This window comes from Oncorhynchus mykiss, chromosome 26 (assembly GCF_057628025.1).
Source record: "Oncorhynchus mykiss isolate SJ-2025 chromosome 26, ASM5762802v1, whole genome shotgun sequence".
Classification (NCBI taxonomy): Eukaryota; Metazoa; Chordata; class Actinopteri; order Salmoniformes; family Salmonidae; genus Oncorhynchus; species Oncorhynchus mykiss.
In genome coordinates this window covers 34,979,217-34,996,442 of record NC_143047.1, presented here as the reverse complement: position 1 = coordinate 34,996,442, position 17,226 = coordinate 34,979,217, and positions in this window count along the sequence as shown.

Here is a 17,226-nt window from a genome sequence, read left to right as displayed (position 1 = left end):
ATCTATGCAACGGAGAGGAGGCTGAAAGGTAATGAAGATTTGAATCTCCTACGCCAGCAGAAACATCTACAGGGCCTATACGTTCTCTCTCCTCTGCATGAATAGCCTTGATAGAACAAATCATTTTGCAACTGCACTTCTTGTTTTGAATGACATGCTGAATCCCTGTAGCCTTTGAACAATCAATTGCTAATGAATATGAGACATCCACAGGCCTGATCCACAATCAATTATATGCTAATCAAATCAAATCAAATCAAATCAAATTTATTTATATAGCCCTTTGTACATCAGCTGATATCTCAAAGTGCTGTACAGAAACCCAGCCTAAAACCCCAAACAGCAAGCAATGCAGGTGTAGAAGCACGGTGGCTAGGAAAAACTCCCTAGAAAGACCAAAACCTAGGAAGAAACCTAGAGAGGAACCAGGCTATGTGGGGTGGCCAGTCCTCTTCTGGCTGTGCCGGGTGGAGATTATAACATAAATGACCAGCATGGTCGAATAATAATAAGGCAGAACAGTTGAAACTGGAGCAGCAGCACAGTCAGGTGGACTGGGGACAGCAAAGGAGTCATCATGTCAGGTATTCCTGGGGCATGGTCCTAGGGCTCAGGTCCTCCGAGAGAGAGAAAGAAAGAGAGAATTAGAGAGAGCATATGTGGGATGGCCAGTCCTCTTCTGGCTGTGCCGGGTGGAGATTATAACAGAACATGGCCAAGATGTTCAAATGTTCATAAATGACCAGCATGGTCGAATAATAATAAGGCAGAACAGTTGAAACTGGAGCAGCAGCACGGCCAGGTGGACTGGGGACAGCAAGGAGTCATCATGTCAGGTAGTCCTGGGGCATGGTCCTAGGATGGTCCTAATAAAATACATCTATGGTTATTTATAATAGTGCATAAACTTTGAGTCTGCCACTGATGATTGTGCCGATGGAGAAGGGCGACATCTTACGAGTTCCAACCCAACTGTGCTATATAGTGAGTGAGTGTGTTTATCTGAACTTTTTTTTGTACAGAAAGTTTGTACTATTATTGCATAAACTGAGTGTACAAAACATTAGGAACACCTTAATATTGAGTTGCACCCCCTTATCCCCTCAGAACAGCCTCAATTCATCGGGGCAGGGACTCTACAAGATGTTGAAAGCGTTCCACAGGGATGCTGGCCCATGTTGACTCCAATATTGTGTCAGGTTGGCTGGATGTCCTTTGGGTGGTGGACCAATCTTGATACACTCAGGAAACTAATAAAGCCAATGCAACAGCCAGTTTTACAAATGGTGGGCCCACAACATGGATGGGCATTCAGAAAATTCCATTGTGGCTGACATGGTAGGCTACACCTCAGTAAGCATGAGCCAACGTCTTTCGGACGTCTTGTTTTGGTCCGGTCCAGACCCAACGTCTTTTTTTGGTGTTTTACAAAACTGTAGGCTAAACACATAGATAGGCATTCATAACATTCAATTTCAGGCAACACTGTAGGCTAGACCTCGGTAAGCATGGACCGACAGCGATGCCCTTTGGATGTCTTATTTTTGCGTCCAGTCCGGACCGGCGTTGACTTGCACATCCACGGACATTGGATTTTGGTCCGGTCCGTACAAAACCTGAAACAATCATAGACGTCTATGTCTCCTTGATTTGGCCAAAACACAGACGTATAAATTACGCCTTTTCACCCTTCATTCAGAACCTAAATTTAACCTAACTTCAACGTCTGGAAAATATGTATTTTACACGTCTTTTCAACGTTATTTTGCTTATTGGGACTATTCTAGTTTTGCGGTGGCAGCATTTTTGGGTCTTTCCTAGGGCAGCAGAAGGGCAAGGACCCGGCCTGCTTGTAAACAAGGACCGTTTTCATCCTGATCAATTTGATGTTATTTTAATGGGCAGCAAAATGTGCTATTCTTTCAAAAACAAGGACATTTCTAAGTGACGGTAGTGAACGGTAGTGTACCTAGAAAGACTCACAGCTGTATAAACGCTGAAAAGGGTGATTCTAATTGACTCAGGGGTGTGAATGCTTAAATAAATGAGGTATTTCTGTATTTCATTTTCAATACATTTGCAAAGAATTATAATAACATGTTTTCACTTTGTCTTTACGGGGTATTGTGTGTAGATGGGTGAGAATAAATAAATACAGTTGGCGGCAGCTCCAAAATGCAGGAGTTTCAGCCTAGCTCAGTGCTTTCTTTGATGGCGGGGCAAGCCAGCAGGAAATATGGAGTGTTGCGCCGTGATTGGCTCAGTGTTCTGTCACTCATGGGGACACTACGTCACCGCCAAGTCTAAGGCTAGACCTTGACAATTGTAGCCCCTTGGGTGCTGCCATAGAGTTACATTAGAAGTGCCCATCTAAGAAGGCTCCAAGAAGGCAAAAGCATTTCGCTACACTCGCAAAAACATCTGCTAACCATGTGTATGTGTGACAAATAAACATTTGATTTGAAGGTCATTGGCCACAGATAAAATGACGTCAAATCATGTTATATCTACAGTAGCTTTGATTGGACTGATCATGTCAACATCATACTTACAAAATCTTAGCTAGTAGACATCATCATGAATCAAGTCGACAATCTACTGGCAAATCCTTTTTAATCCTTGTCGTATGAAGATAAATAATGATGAGAAATGAAAGATAAAACGTATCGGTGCTCATCGGCCATTGGACAAAAACATTAAACAAATAGTTGGAAATCGCTAATTCAACAATGACTGGTTTGGAAGGAATCAGTGGCTAACTGCAAGCATTGCAAAGCAATCCTTAGCCTGCTATTCAGTAGAGTGGCTGTGGCTGTGTGGTCCCAAGTCTAAGATTAAGGGTCTCTTTTCGTAGTTTCAAATGATAAACATTCAACATTGGCCATGCTGTCAAAAAAGCATGATTTGTGCCGTGCTCAAAACAACTGTTTCCTCGGAACTGAAAAATCTGACTTTAGTGAGTTCAAGACAACTGGGAACACTTGAAAAACAAGCTCTGACTGGGAAAATACGTTTTGAACTTTCATCCAACTCGGAATTGTAAATTGGGAACTCGGGCTTCTTTCTAAAGCTACGACCTGAAGATCACTGACGTCATCATGATTCAACTTTGTTGTTTAGTTCCCAGTTGTCTTGAAAGCACCATAAATCCAGAGAATGCCAGACTTTGATGACAAAGTTTGAAGACAATATTTTCCCACGAAGGCCAGCCCGCGCCACCTTCCTGTTCAAGTGAACACAGCACAACAAGGTGAGTCAAACAATTTATTGTATGCTGCTGCATAAATGATGTAATATGCCAGGGGATATGTGTACTGTAGCTAAGAAAGTAATACTAAGTGTATGTTGTGTAGTTAGTTAGCTGTTAGCAGCCCATGTGCCTCACCCTAATAATTTGGTCTACTTTCACCTACTGTTCTGACTTGGTGGTGCACATGTAGCCTCAATAACCTGTTTTTGTTGAACTGTAATCATCAAATATTGTAAGAGCTTTCATTGTCTGCTTAGATGCCCCCTTTATTTATCATAAGAACGGCCCATGTTCTGAATTCTGTCGCTGTACATTTCAAAAGTGCCGAACAAATAGTTATATTGACTACGTTCATCCTAGCCCGCTCATTATTAATGTCTTAATCACTATTACGGATTGCCTCTTATCCGCTTGTTGTCCCCTTATGCCATAGTTTGTACATCTCAATTGTCAGTAGAAACCACATTTGTTTAAGCAAATCAGCCATATCAGCTTTTTTTAAGCAGTAAATGAGGCTGAATTAACTGTTTTGCTGCCAGACAAGGCTCAGCTGATAGCCAGATGTAACAGTGGTATAGTGCAATTAATCTATTGTGTTGTGGCTTAGCTGGCATGCATCCCACATTTTAATTGTTTTGCCCCAACAACATTTACATGCTAAAATCGCCACTGCTGAAGGCACAGCACATATCTACCACAAATACCTCATATCTTTGCAAATTGATCTGGTACTGGTACTATAGCTCCACTCTTGTGTATTTTATTATATTCCTCGTTACTACTGTATTATCTTTAAACACTGCATCGCTGGGAAGGGCTCATCAGTAAAAGCATTTCACGGTAAAGTCTACACCAGTTCTATTCGGTGCATGTGACAAATAACATGTCATTTTGATTCGATACAGCTTGTCTGTTTCATCAGATGGATTCAAGATTGAAATGTCTTTATTGGCCTATGTTAAACCATATCAGATAAATAAACTAGAACAGCTGAATTTTCTGATTAAAATGTGTGTGCCTGGTTTTTGTCTGTGGAAGAAGTGTAATTTGTTAGATATAAGAGAGGGGTGGGAGGCAAATTCTCCTATGAAAAACATAGTAGTATTGGGAATAAAACTACTCATGCTTAAATCAATTGAATTCCCTCAGTTGGAATCTGAAACAAATGTCATGTGAAAGAAATAGGCCTACAACTAACTATACCAAAAAATACGCCATACAGCAACCACAATGTTATGGTAATTACCATAAGATTTACTTTAAAAGCCTTAACTATCAAGGGAAACATTTCAAACTATTATTTTAAACACAAGTGTAATTTACATAAAGTACACTTTATATCTCCCCCTTAATGCATTCCTCAATTTGAATAAATTTGCAGCTGCCGAATGAGCCATATTATCGTTTAATTGAGCAAATGTTTTTGTGAAAACACCACTAGGTCATAAAAGCTAATAAATAAAATGTGTTGGGGATAATTCTGCTGTGCGTATGGCTGTCTGCAAAGGGTACAAATCAATTAACCATTAAAACGAAGCTGTCAGACTATAGCGGCTGTCATTACTACTGGTATTACATTTCATCTGCTCTGATAATGGTGTCCTAGCTCAGCAAGTCGAGTCTAAACTAATATTACAGACAGCTCACCAGAGCCCTGTTCTATGAATCTGGTTTGAGGAGGTAACGAAGTAACTTCGGTCAACTCTGAGTTCAACTCGGGACACGAAAGTGGCTCCCCTTTTAGCCAGGTACATTTCTATGGCAACGAATCCTTCAGAACTAACCTGCAGGCTAATCTAGGTCGAACTCAATTTATACGTGAATGAAGCGTCTGAGTCGCGAGTTGAGGACCGATTAATCAGATTCTCTCTCTCGCAAAAATTGTGTCATCATCCCTTTCATTTGAGAAAGACGACTGATTAAATATTTGATTAATCTAATGTCTTTTTGTGTTAAAATATAGTAATAATGAAATACCTATCACATTACATATTTAGTAATGACAGAATGCCTATAAAACTTCACGCAAAGTAAAACATTAATTACGTCATTAACGACACATAATACAAAGGCTGCTGAATTTACAAGATACACTTTTCTTTCATTTTGATTTCGCCACAAATGTAGCCTGAGTTGGAACGTGAAGCTAACTGAAGCTGCTTAGCTTTAGAATTACTCAGGGTTTTCTGTCTTGCGTGGCAGTTGAGTCCTCTGGAAGCTGTACACGGCCAATGGCTGGATTCGTAAACAGCCTGATGGCACCTCCTAGTGGATTGATATATATTTGCAGTTTGTGAACCTTACCAGTAGTCAGCGGTGACTAGGTGCACTGAGAGACATGAAAACGAAAAGCATTCATCATTGCACGTTTTTTAGAACTCAAGTAAAATGAACTATTTTTGGACGAGTAGCATATGCACAAAAACCTGCCCATTGTTTTGTCGGACAATCATCTCTGTTTGGCATCAGTCGTCAACGGATGCCTTTCATTAAACCATTGGCTCATTCTTTAATTTCCAGGCACAAAATCCATGTCTGCAGCCTCACCCTCCAAAACAGGATGATATTATGTATGGCCTCTTTTCAGCCCGCTATGTTTCAGCCCGTTATGAGCAAAAATACAAACGCAACATGTAAAGTATTGATCCTAGAAATGTTCCATATGGACAGAAAGATTATTTCTGTGCACAAATGTGTTTACATCCCTGTTTGTGAGCATTTCTCCTTTGCCAAGATAATCCATCCACTTGACAGGTGTGGCAAATCAAGAAGCTGATTAAACTGCATGATCACTACACAGGTGCACCTTGTGCTGGGGACAATTAAAGGCCACTCTAAAATGTGTCACATAAGTTTTGAGGAAGTGTACAATTTCTGTACCATAAGCTGCCTCCAATGTCATTGGAGTTTGGCACAGCAAACAGTACATCCAACTAGCCTAGAATCTCCATATCCGGCTTCTTCACCTGCAGGATCTGAGACCAGCCATCCAGACAGCTGATGAAACTGAGGAGTATTTCTGTCTGTAATAAAGCCCTTTGGTGGGGAAAAACTAATTCTGATTGACTGGGCAGGGGCGCAGCCATGGGTGGGCCTGGGAGGGCATAGGCCCACCCACTGGGGAATTAATTAATTTAAATTGACTGATTTCTTTATATGAATTGTAACTAAGTAAAATCGTTGAAATTGTTGAATGTTGCGTGTATATTGTGTATAGGGTGTATGCTGTATTTGTCCTTGATGGGTCATAATATAGTGGACTAATAAACATGCAGTTACAGTAATGAACATTCCCCCTCAGTTTCAATCAGCATCCCCCCCCCCCCCCTCCCCAGAGAGGCTCACTAGCCAGCCGTATGGTAAACTCTGTATTGTAATTGGTTCTACCCCCAGGTGGTCAGGCTCTGCAGCAGCAACAGCTTGGAGAAATGAAGACAAATTGGATGTGAGAGACTTAACCAAACAGAGGAGAAACAGACTGCAGGGAGAATAACCACTCCGTTTAGACTTCTTCTGAAGAGGCTGGTCAGAGTTCAGACAGCTCCCTTATCTTTAGATTTTCTGTTCTTTTGAGACAGACATGTGGACCAAATGACATCCCACTCCGCTGTCATTGAAAAAAGAAAAACCAAAGATAGAAAAACTAAAATTCTTTCAATCTTTAATGACACTAGCCTACAGTACATCGTTTTCTAAACGGTTTTGCAATAGCCAACAGTTCAGTAGTATACATTTAGTTGCTTTTTGACATATGTTTGTTTTATGGACAGTGACAGTTGAAAGGTAGAGAGGGAGACAGATAGGTCCCGTGGCGATTTTAACATGTATATCTTGGTGGGGCAAAAAAACATTTTTTGTTTTGCCCACAAACTGTTAGGGCCTACATAAAGCTGCCCAACCTCAGAGTCCCAACAGCAGTTCCAACACCTTACCACTGCGACATCTGGCTATCAGCTGAGCCTTGTCTGGCAGCCAAACAGTTCATTCAGCATCATTTATTGCATTTAAAATAACATGCAAAACAGGTAACCCAAAAAGGTGGGGCTGGCCTGAATGACGGGTCGCCATTGGATAAGCCTACAGTAGGTGGGATTCGTGGCCCCGTTGCCTGCAGGTATGTGTGGTCCAGAGTAGGCAGAGCTACCACTAGACCAAACTTCAAGTAATTCACTGTTTTAACATGATAACTAACCACCCTTCATTTGACCACAGTGTGTCTTTAACAATCAAATAAATTAAATCAATTGGTATCAGACAGTAGCCAACATGTCAATCAATCAGCACTAGATGGCAGAAGTGAGCCTTGTCTCTATCTTGTTCTGTGTATTGGAGTGACTCACTATGTCCCAAATGGCACCCAATGGCCTGTGTTGTGCACTACTTTTGACCAAGCCCTGGCGAAAGGAGTGAACTACATAGGAGATAGGGTGCCATTTGGGACGCAAATAGATCTGATGGATATGATTCAAATTTCAATCACATTTATTTATAAAGTCCTTTTTTACATCAGCTGATGTCACAAAGTGCTGTACAGAAACCCAGCCTAAACCCCAAACAGCAAGCATTGCAGATGTAGAAGCACGGTGGCTAGGAAAACTCCCTAGAATGGCCAGAACCTAGGAATTAACCTAGAGAGGAACCAGGCTCTGAAGTGTGGCCGATCCTTTTCTGGCAGTGCCAGGTGTAGATTATAACAGAACATGGCCAAGATGTTCAAATGTTCATAGATGACCAGCAGGGTCTGATACTAATAATCACAGTGGTTGTAGAAGGTGCAACAGGTCAGCACCTCAGGAGTAAATGTCAGTTGGCTTTTCATAGCCAATCATTCAGAGTTTGAGACAGCAGGTGTGGCAGAGAGAGAGTCCAAAACAGCAGGTCCGGGACAAGGTAGCACATCCAGTGAACAGGTCAGGGTTCAATAGCCGCAGGCAGAACAGTTGAAACTGGACAGCAAGGATTCATCAGGCCAGGTAGTCCTGAGGCATGGTCCTAGGGCTCAAGTCCTCTGAGAGAAGAGAGAGAGAAAGAGAGAGAGAGAAAAAGAGAGAGAGAATTAGAGGGAGCATACAGTGCTTATCCCTACTACATGTTCACACAGCTAGTTAAAGGCATTCTGTTGCTGCATGCTGTTTGTTTGATAATGACCTTTTAAGCTTTCTGCCAATATCAGTTATGTCTATGGCCTGGGAAATATTCTTGTTACTTACAACCTCATCCTAATTGTATTAGTGTATTTGTATTTGTGTTAAAATATAGTAATAATGAAATACCTATCACATTACATATTTAGTAATGACAGAATGCCTATAAAACTTCACGCAAAGTAAAACATTAATTACGTCATTAACGACACATAATACAAAGGCTGCTGAATTTACAAGATACACTTTTCTTTCATTTTGATTTCGCCACAAATGTAGCCTGAGTTGGAACGTGAAGCTAACTGAAGCTGCTTAGCTTTAGAATTACTCGGGGTTTTCTGTCTTGCATCGCAGTTGAGTCCTCTGGAAGCTATACACGGCCAATGGCTGGATTCGTAAACAGCCTGATGGCACCTCCTAGTGGATTGATATATATTTGCAGTTTGTGAACCTTCCCAGTAGTCAGCGGTGACTAGGTGCACTGAGAGACATGAAAACGAAAAGCATTCATCATTGCACGTTTTTTAGAACTCAAGTAAAATAAACTATTTTTGGACGAGTAGCATATGCACAAAAACCTGCCCATTGTTTTGTCGGACAATCATCTCTGTTTGGCATCAGTCGTCAACGGATGCCTTTCATTAAACCATTGGTTCATTCTTTAATTTCCAGGCACAAAATCCATGTCTGCAGCCTCACCCTTCAAAACAGGATGATATTATGTATGGCCTCTTTTCAGCCCGCTATGTTTCAGCCCGTTATGAGCAAAAATACAAACGCAACATGTAAAGTATTGATCCTAGAAATGTTCCATATGGACAGAAAGATTATTTCTGTGCACAAATGTGTTTACATCCCTGTTTGTGAGCATTTCTCCTTTGCCAAGATAATCCATCCACTTGACAGGTGTGGCAAATCAAGAAGCTGATTAAACTGCATGATCACTACACAGGTGCACCTTGTGCTGGGGACAATTAAAGGCCACTCTAAAATGTGTCACATAAGTTTTGAGGAAGTGTACAATTTCTGTACCATAAGCTGCCTCCAATGTCATTGGAGTTTGGCACAGCAAACAGTACATCCAACTAGCCTAGAATCTCCATATCCGGCTTCTTCACCTGCAGGATCTGAGACCAGCCATCCAGACAGCGGATGAAACTGAGGAGTATTTCTGTCTGTAATAAAGCCCTTTTGAGGGGAAGAACTCATTCTGATTGACTGGGCAGGGGCGCAGCCATGGGTGGGCCTGGGAGGGCATAGGCCCACCCACTGGGGAATTAATTAATTTAAATTGACTGATTTCTTTATATGAATTGTAACTAAGTAAAATCGTTGAAATTGTTGAATGTTGCGTGTATATTGTGTATAGGGTGTTTGCTGTATTTGTCCTTGATGGGTCATAATATAGTGGACTAATAAACATGCAGTTACAGTAATGAACATTCCCCCTCAGTTTCAATCAGCACCCCCCCCCCCCCCCCCCCCCCTCCCCAGAGAGGCTCACTAGCCGTATGGTAAACTCTGTATTGTAATTGGTTCTACCCCCAGGTGGTCAGGCTCTGCAGCAGCAACAGCTTGGAGAAATGAAGACAAATTGGATGTGAGAGACTTAACCAAACAGAGGAGAAATAGACTGCAGGGAGAATAACCACTCCGTTTAGACTTCTTCTGAAGAGGCTGGTCAGAGTTCAGACAGCTCCCTTGTCTTTAGATTTTCTGTTCTTTTGAGACAGACATGTGGACCAAATGACATCCCAGTCAGCTGTCATTGAAAAAAGAAAAATCAAAGATAGAAAAACTAAAATTCTTTCAATCTTTAATGACACTAGCCTACAGTACATCGTTTTCTAAACGGTTTTGCAATAGCCAACAGTTCAGTAGTATACATTTAGTTGCTTTTTGACATATGTTTGTTTTATGGACAGTGACAGTTGGAAGGTAGAGAGGGAGACCGATAGGTCCCGTGGCGATTTTAACATGTATATCTTGGTGGGGGCAAAAACATTTTTTTTGTTTTGCCCACAAACTGTTAGGGCCTACATAAAGCTGGCCAACCTCAGAGTCCCAACAGCAGTTCCAACACCTTACCACTGCGACATCTGGCTATCAGCTGAGCCTTGTCTGGCAGCCAAACAGTTCATTCAGCCTCATTTATTGCATTTAAAATAACATGCAAAACAGGTAACCCAAAAAGGTGGGGCTGGCCTGAATGACGGGTCGCCATTGGATAAGCCTACAGTAGGTGGGATTCGTGGCCCCGTTGCCTGCAGGTATGTGTGGTCCAGAGTAGGCAGAGCTACCACTAGACCAAACTTCAAGTAATTCACTGTTTTAACATGATAACTAACCACCCTTCATTTGACCACAGTGTGTCTTTAACAATCAAATAAATTAAATCAATTGGTATCAGACAGTAGCCAACATGTCAATCAATCAGCACTAGATGGCAGAAGTGAGCCTTGTCTCTATCTTGTTCTGTGTATTGGAGTGACTCACTATGTCCCAAATGGCACCCAATGGCCTGTGTTGTGCACTACTTTTGACCAAGCCCTGGCGAAAGGAGTGAACTACATAGGAGATAGGGTGCCATTTGGGACGCAAATAGATCTGATGGATATGATTCAAATTTCAATCACATTTATTTATAAAGTCCTTTTTTACATCAGCTGATGTCACAAAGTGCTGTACAGAAACCCAGCCTAAACCCCAAACAGCAAGCATTGCAGATGTAGAAGCACGGTGGCTAGGAAAACTCCCTAGAATGGCCAGAACCTAGGAATTAACCTAGAGAGGAACCAGGCTCTGAAGTGTGGCCGATCCTTTTCTGGCAGTGCCAGGTGTAGATTATAACAGAACATGGCCAAGATGTTCAAATGTTCATAGATGACCAGCAGGGTCTGATACTAATAATCACAGTGGTTGTAGAAGGTGCAACAGGTCAGCACCTCAGGAGTAAATGTCAGTTGGCTTTTCATAGCCAATCATTCAGAGTTTGAGACAGCAGGTGTGGCAGAGAGAGAGTCCAAAACAGCAGGTCCGGGACAAGGTAGCACATCCAGTGAACAGGTCAGGGTTCAATAGCCGCAGGCAGAACAGTTGAAACTGGACAGCAAGGATTCATCAGGCCAGGTAGTCCTGAGGCATGGTCCTAGGGCTCAAGTCCTCTGAGAGAAGAGAGAGAGAAAGAGAGAGAGAGAAAAAGAGAGAGAGAATTAGAGGGAGCATACAGTGCTTATCCCTACTACATGTTCACACAGCTAGTTAAAGGCATTCTGTTGCTGCATGCTGTTTGTTTGATAATGACCTTTTAAGCTTTCTGCCAATATCAGTTATGTCTATGGCCTGGGAAATATTCTTGTTACTTACAACCTCATCCTAATTGTATTAGCCTACATTAGCTCAACTGTCCCATGGGGGACCCACCGATCCTGAAGAAGTTGAGCTTGTTATGGAGCCTACTACTATAAATTGGGTGGCAGCTTCAAACAGACTGCATTTGCTGCTGCTGCTGTTGCAGTCGAGACAGTTAGCCAGCATAGACATGAAAGGCTCACCCTATTGGAAAGGGAGAGGAGCGCCAGTGAACTCTAGCTGAACTTTGCTAAAGTCGCAACTAGAGCAGGTTATTTTAGAGCGTTCTGCAGAGAGAAAGAGAGAGGTGATGTTACTGGTTTTTCCTGTTGGGTTGGTTTGAGACCTCTATGTTAATTTTTAGGTCCACCAGCTCAGGTTCTGCACTCGTGTATGTAGCTGATACATGCTCTAATTCTCCTCTCCTCCCCTCAGCTCCCCTCTCCTCTCCCCCTCGGCTCCCTCTCCTCTCCTCTCCTGCCAGTCAGCAGAAAACCCAAAACACAGAAACCAAAACTGGTTTCCCCTCCTCCTCAATGTCCCTCCTGCAGATGCACTGTGCAGTCAGTCATCAGACAAACCATTCTCTTTATTTCTGTCTCAGGGATCAAATGGTACAAAAGACCCCGAAAACACATGGCTGGTGTTATTTCCCTCTCTCTCTCTCTCTCTCCTCCTTTTCTCTTATGATGCTTATTGGTCTCTCTACCCCTCTCTCTCTCTCTCTCTCTCTCTCTCTCTCTACATTGGGGAATCAGATCATGTTGCGGGAGATGTTAGGGATAGAAGACAAGAAAATAGGAATGTGCTTCTACATCTGCATTACTTGCTGTTTGTGGTTTTAGGCTGGGTTTCTGTAGTAGCACCTTGTGACATCTGCTGATGTAAAAACAGGTTTTATATATACATTTGATTGATTGATAGGCATGTGAGCAGCAGACTCATGCTGATTAAGTTGCTGTAAGTGTGCGTGCCAGCAACCAAAGCCTTCTGTTCCAACATTAGGGATTAAAGTAAATCCCTGAGCCCAAACGTATCATGTCCTAGCAGAGGGTTTCAGTTTTTAGAGGACTGTCTTAGCAAATTAGGCCCACGGGTAAAGTCTCAACCGTCTGTTGACGGTGTGGTTAATCGTGTTAATCATGCCTAAAAGAAAACGGTGAATATTATCCATTTTGAGCAGAATTGTTTTGGTTTTTGCAGAGAATGCAATTTTGGAGGGAAGCTCAGATGAAAGAGAAAGATCTTCTTTGAACATATGTTTTGTTGTTGAAAGAAACACAGGAGTGTTTTTAGCTGATTTAGCACCTCTGTTCCTCTCTATGTCCCATATAAACACCTTTCATTGTATCCAATAGTTACTACATTTCTGAACAGGAAAGCTTTGACTCCAACCTCAAGGGGAGACTTTCTTTATAGTGGAGATGAATTGTTATATCATGACTGCAACAGTCTTCCCTACAGTTGTTTTGAAAGCAGTGTGCTCAGCTGCAACACAACCTCCAAGAGGAATACGTTCACATATACATTTCTGCAAACAGCCAAAGACTTTCAAATGAAGAGTTGTTGAAACGCATGCTCTTGCCCTCTAGTCGATTAACTGCAATGTACTGGAATGCCTTGTAAATAAAACTTGCTGACACATCGTAATCTCCTGATTTGCAAAAACAATCTATCTGCATTTCATTATTTTGCTCTCAGGAACAACAAATACACATTTACATTCTCATGTTCTGTCATGTGTTTGAAGCCCACTCATTGGAAGCCCCGTGACACAGAGAACCTGTGTAGTCCTGACTGGCATGGTCCTTTACACTGTGACAGAGAGAGGGGAGAACATAAGGAGAAGAGAAAGAGGTTTCCCCACACTCCACTTCCCCAGTCACCTTTGACCCCTGTAGAAAACCCCCAGGAACCCCCCCCCCTTCCTTACTCCCTGCATCCCTCCCTCCCTTCCTTACTCCCTGCGTCCCTCCCTCACTCCCCCTCCCTACCTGCCTCCAACCCTTTACCATAACCAGGGGAGAGAATCACCTCCCACCTCCCGTCACTTCCCAACAGACATTGGCATTGTCTACACCCCCTCCTCACTTCCGCTATGACTGACTCCCCTTTTGTAACCCATCACCCCCACTCTACCAGCCCTCTGCCCCTGCTCAGACACTTGACCCTTGACCCTGACCATACAATGTCAGACTGTGTGAACCACGTCTGAATAATAAAACAGGCTCTTTGTTGTTCTTCTAACCTGTTGCTCTGGACACACACACACACACACACACACACACACACACACACACACACACACACACACACACACACACACACACACACACACACACACACACACACACACACACACACACAGGCAAGGTGGGTTTCCCAGGTCTCTGGCTGCTGCTGGGGTCATTATCACCAGAGAACTGTGGAACTCAAGACATCTCTGACTGGTGTTTATTTACTTTCTCAATTTGGACCTGTCACCGCTGCTTGACGCTGAAACCCCTCTGATGTGTGTGAAACTGAATACAGCGGTCTAATCCTGCCCTGCTACAAAGACTCTTTGTGAAGACCGGAGAAAGAACCTGGGAAGAAATAGCTTTTTTTTTTGTTGATTCGTCCCAAATGGCACCCTAGTGCACTACGCTTGACCAGGGGCCATAGGGTTCTGGTCAAAAGTGCTAAACTATATGAATAGGGTTCTATTTGGGACCCAGACTTCCCTTCTCTTTCCCACATGACTGAAACTCTTACACGAACATCTCAAACGTGACTTTTTCTTACTATTCTTCATCTGTGAAACCTAAAGGGGGAACATGTAGAATATAAATAGTTTCCCTTACGTCCCACCTCACATGATAACCACACCAGAGAAGTTATAAAGAAGAAAGAGGCATGAGCAAGGCCAACTCTGCAATTCACAACGTTATTTAAGATGTAACTTTCTGGCTGTCATGCTATGTCCCCTCACTAGAGGTCACTATGAGATTGATAGCGGTACTGTCATGTTCTGTCCCCCCACTAGAGGTCACTATGAAGTTGATAGAGGTCCTGTTATGTTCTGTCCCCTCACTAGAGGTCATTATCAGATTGATAGAGGTCCTGTTATGTTCTGTCCCCTCACTAGAGGTCACTATGAAGTTGATAGAGGTCCTGTTATGTTATGTCCCCTCACTAGAGGTCACTATGAAGTTGATAGAGGTCCTGTTATGTTCTGTCCCCTCACTAGAGGTCACTATGAAGTTGACAGAGGTCCTGTTATGTTCTGTCCCCTCACTAGAGGTCATTATCAGATTGATAGAGGTCCTGTTATGTTCTGTCCCCTCATTAGAGGTCACTATGAAGTTGACAGAGGTCCTGTTATGTTCTGTCCCCTCACTAGAGATCACTATGAAGTTGACAGAGGTCCTGTTATGTTCTGTCCCCCCACTAGAGGTCATTATCAGATTGATAGAGGTCCTGTTATGTTCTGTCCCCCCACTAGAGGTCATTATCAGATTGATAGAGGTCCTGATATGTTCTGTCCCCCCACTAGAGGTCATTATCAGATTGATACAGATCCTGTTATGTTCTGTCCCCCCACTAGAGGTCATTATCAGATTGATAGAGGTACTGTCTTGCTATGTCCCCCCACTAGAGGTCATTATCAGATTGATAGAGGTCCTGATATGTTCTGTCCCCCCACTAGAGGTCATTATCAGATTGATAGAGGTACTGTCATGCTATGTCCCCCCACTAGAGGTTATTATCAGATTGATAGAGGTCCTGTTATGTTCTGTCCCCCCACTAGAGGTCATTATCAGATTGATATCGGTCCTGATATGTTCTGTCCCCCCACTAGAGGTCATTATCAGATTGATAGAGGTACTGTCATGCTATGTCCCCCCACTAGAGGTCATTATCAGGTTGATACAGATCCTGTTATGTTCTGTCTAACGTAGGCTAATGTCACTAGCATGAGGTTGTAAGTAACAAAACAAAAAAATCCCAGGACAAAGACTTATCTGATATGGGCAGAAAGCTTAAATTCTTGTTAATCTAACTGCACTGTCCAATTTACAGTAGCTATTACAGTGAAAGAATACCATGCAATTGTTTGAGGAGAGTGCACAATTATGAACTTGAAAATGCATTAATAAACCAATTTGGAACATTTGGGCAGTTAATACATAATTTATAACATATATGCAATGGTTCATTGGATCAGTCTAAAACGTTGCACATACACTACTGCAATCTAGTGGCCAAAATCTAAATTGTGCCTGCGCTGGAATAATACACTATGGCCTTTCTCTTGCACTTCAAAGAAGATTGACCAAAAAAATGCGATTGTATTATATTTTACCAGATCTAATGTCTTATATTCTCCTACATTCACATTTCCACAAACTTCAAAGTGTTTCCTTTCAAAAGAATATGCATATCCTGCTTCAGGTCCTGAGATTTAGGCAGTTGGATTTGGGTATGTCATATTAGGCAACATTTTTTAATAAAGGATCTGATCATTAAGAGATTTTAAAGACATATTTCAACTGATGCTTACCAGACAGTACATGCAGAGGCAGACACTCACACATGAAAATGCTAGACAGATGTGTTTCAGATCCTGTATGTTTAACACCTGTGCGTTCTGTCCTCACACAGCCAGACAGAGACGACACAATGTCCTTAGGTAAACCCTATAGTCTCTGTTCTAGTATAATGCACACACGCATGTAAACACACACACACAATGCTAAGTGGCATGAGACAGAGGTGAAAAGGTGGCAGTGTAGTGGTTGTGTGTTGGGCCAATAAATGAAGGTTGCTGGTTTGAATCCCAGAGGTAGCAACAACAAAAAAATATGTAATGTGCCCTTGTTTGAGACACTTAATTGCTCCTGAAAATGGTTCTGGATAAGAGCATCTGCTAAAATGTAAAGATAAAATATCCCCATTCATGTGACACAGGAACTGGACTAAAAAGAACCAGAAGTCTACTTACAATGTGCTGTGTCAAAGAGTAATGTCTGTTTTAGTGTATTCAACCATAAAGGTATTCTGTCTATAGTAATACTGGGTTTAACTTAGATCATTGGGTGATAATTGAAACAAAGATAGAACTAGTGAATGAATGTGTATAGTGTATGTAACATATTGACCCACTTCCACTAGAGAGACTGTACATATGAATGACCAAACAAATACATTAGGAAAAGAAGTGGCTCGACTAGAGCCCCCAGGGTTTGGATAGTCTGTGTGTGTATCTGTGTGTGGGTGTGTGCCTGTGATCCCGCTCAATTGCTTTGATCAGAATTCATTGGTGATGAGGGGGATGCTGAACAACGTAACACACTGCCCCACTTCCACTAGAGAGACTAGTGTAGGAACTTTCAAGGGCCTAGTTACATCTCAGAGCATCACTGGATGGATTGACAGGCGACAGACGGACACAGATGGACACAGACAGACAGACAGACACACAGCTGCCTGCAGCACTGA